Here is a 3488-nt window from a genome sequence, read left to right as displayed (position 1 = left end):
CTTGCACTCATCATCCTGCTCCTCTTCTATATATTCAATCACATGGAAGTGCGAGGAGGCTATCGGATTGAACCCTAATCGAGCCTCACCAACAGAATGGATGCTAGATGGTAGTTCCTTAAACATCTTGGTTGCTAGATTGCAGATGACATAGTGGTATAATCCATAGCACCTTGGCACCAGCATAGGATGAGGCCATTGTAGATATCTGAGGTAGCTACATTGTCCAAGGTGAAGGGCAAGAAGGACAAGGATCGGTGTTCACTGGTGACTCTGGTGTAGCGTCGATGGCCTTGGTCGGTGTCATAAAAGAAGCCAGCCAGAGTCCGGGGCAGCACCTTATGGTTGTTGTAGTACTTGATGAGGCAGTTCCCGGAGCGACAGACACATTTGCGGCAGAACAAGGAGCGGGCAGGGAGGTGGCGGAGGATCTCGACAATGGCATCATCCGTGAGGCTGGCCAGTGCATTCCTCTTGTTGGGGGCCTCCTCTATTTTGTCTATGTGCAGTAGGATGAGAGCTTGCTCAGTAATGAGATCACTGAAGAGGAAAATAATCCAACAAAGATCCAACAGTGAAGTCCACAACTCATACCAAAGTGCAACTTTAACAACCATTAACAATTTTCATGGTACGGCCTCAAACAAATTTAGAGTTGCACCACATAGATATATATAACTCAAACTAGAGTAGTAGTTAATGGATCTATAACCATTATAATTCTAGCTAAATCAAGTCCATCCATCACACTTACAATCAGTACATGAGCTCAAAGCTTAGGAGACAGACAAAGATTAAGAGGACGACAATTACAACAGTTTTGAAGGCAAAAGCAATGGGCCTGTTTGTATGCCTAGATAGATAGGTATAATCAAGCAAGCACTTGATAATTAACAGGCCTAGTTCCACACAGGCATTTATAGTTCCACACAGGCACTTGATAATCAAGAAAGCACAAGGGTGTAGCTCCCCCTTGATCTGCGCAAGGATCAAGTGCTCTCTACGGGTTGATTCTTCGACACTCCATCGTGGTGAATCACGCACAACCGCTCACAACTTGAGTTGGGTCATCCACAAGCTCTCGGGATGATCACCAAGCTCCCAATCACCACCAAGCCATCTAGGTGATGGCGATCACCAAGAGTAACAAGCATGAACTCTCACTTTACCATGACAAGCCTAATGAGAAAGGTGGATGCACACTTTGCTACTCTTGCTTCACTAATGAGGGCTCTCTTTGGGATTCTCAAATCTCAATAACCTCACTAGGACCTTGCTCTTCTTAGCACTCTCAAACATGTTTCTCAGCTGTTGGAATGAGCAAAAGTACCCCCACACACGAGTGGAGGTTGTATTTATAACACAGGCTGAAAAACAAACCGTTATGTGCCTCTGCGGGGTGACCGCACGCTCCGGTCAGTTCTCCCCGAACTCTAGTGTTTAAGTATTGACCGAACGCTGGGCAGCGTCCAATCAGCACTAACCGGACACGTCCGGTCACAATTTCACCTCACTAGAACCTTACTGATGTCGACCGGACTCTGGACCCCCAGTGTCTGGTCACTTGCTGAGTAGCGTCCGGTCAGTAGCTGGAACCTAACCAGCGTCCGGTCAGCTCTGACTGGATGCGTCCAATCAGGATTCTCCCTCTCTGGTACCTTACTGTAGTCGACCGAACGCTGGCCCTCAGCGTTCGGTCACTTGACCTCCCAGTGTCCGGTCACTTCCAGACGTTTCACCTTGATCAAATGAACAAACCGGACTCTACTGCCAGCGTCAGGTCCGACCGGAGCCAGCGTCCGGTCAACATTTGACCCTCCATTCACTTCCAACTCTCGATCATACGTGAATGATGTTTGCTCCATTAGATCTAAGGTCTATTTTGGAGCTACCTATTGCTAGATTTAGCAAGTGTGCACCACACCTAACTCACTAGACTCACCTAGGTCAAGCTACCCATCCATACCCCCCTTAATAGTACGGCCAAAGGAAAAACAAAGTCCTAAACTACTCTAAGTGTCTCTCCAACTCCAATCGACACTTAGAACTAGTCATCCTTAACCTTGTCGTCCATCCTTTGAAAACCGAAATGATTTCCATCATTGGAGCATGACAACCATGATTGCCCAATCGATCTCCATTACCATGACCTAACTTAATTGCCTCTACAAAAACACACGTTAGTCATAGTAATCTTGTATTGTCATTAATCACCGAAACCCAACTAGGGGCCTAGATGCTTTCAACTTGGAACAAGATAAACAACAGCTTAGACCTTCTTAAATCATATCCGTCAATTATCTAGACTTAGATCAAGCATATGCTACCCACAAGTTTCAAGTTCAGAGTAGATCCTTATATCAAAACAATCTTATCCAAAACTCAGGAGAATTCAAGGCTGAAAACTAGGTACTTGAAAGGAATTACAACAGAGAAACTATTCATTGTTTCCATTTCAAGGTATTATCTTCAGAGTCCCTTTTTATTTATTTAGCACTAAAAAGAAATTAAAGAAAACTAGACACACTCTTTTTATTTTGTTTTCATTTTTAGTTCACGCATTATAACTATATATATTTCTATAAAGATAGCTTTTTATTTTGTTTAGTTATTCATCTTTCTTTTAGATATATAAAGCGAACTAAGAATAGTAAAAATAATAACAGAAAAGAGATACTTAGATGGATACACGGGTGATGCTCCTCCCCCAAGCTAGTTGTTGACATGGTTGCTCAATGAGGTGGCCAAATGTGGAGGTGCTGCAACAGAGCCTCCAATTTTGATTTTGTTGTTGCTGTTGTTACTTGAGGCTGGCCATCTCTTGTCCCATGCTTACCTACCATTACGCGTGATTGTGCAACATACCTTGTAGGGCAGTATTTATCTCTTCAATGGTTGTGAGTCTGTTGTCGAAGCGGTGGAAGGCCTCCTGAGAGTCATAATACCCTCGTCCATAGAAAGACATGCGTCCTCCCTGATACCCACTTGAGGTTGCTTCATGATCTTGCCCTTGATAGCTGTGGAAGTGCATTGTACCTCAGTTTGCTCTTGAAGATGAGGATTCTTGAGGTGGCACCTCTAGTAGTGGTGCCTCTAATGGTGATGCCACCTTATTTTGTCAAATCCATCTTGGTTTTAAATTTGATTTTAGTCCGACAAGTTCATCTTTCTTGACTTGTTCTCCCTCCTTGTTCAGGCATTAGTAGTAGAAGTTGGCGACATCTTGTGTGCATCATTATTGCCATTTCAGAACTTTCACTTATAGAATTTGGGGGATCAACTCCCCCACACTTTGCTCGAAGTGTGTTCTGCTCATAAAGACAAGGTAGAGATCAAGTGCAAGGGTTCTGTTGGTGGGAAGACACCAATAGAACCAAAACTTTATTTATTATTTTTTTCTAGCCCAGGCACATCGAATCATGTTACAGTTGATGTTATGTGCATTCATTCTTACAACATGGGTGATCAGATCAGAAGGATGAGTATTA

This window comes from Miscanthus floridulus, chromosome 10 (genome assembly GCF_019320115.1).
Source record: "Miscanthus floridulus cultivar M001 chromosome 10, ASM1932011v1, whole genome shotgun sequence".
NCBI classification, from domain to species: Eukaryota; Viridiplantae; Streptophyta; class Magnoliopsida; order Poales; family Poaceae; genus Miscanthus; species Miscanthus floridulus.
Note: the sequence above shows the minus strand (reverse complement) of the source record.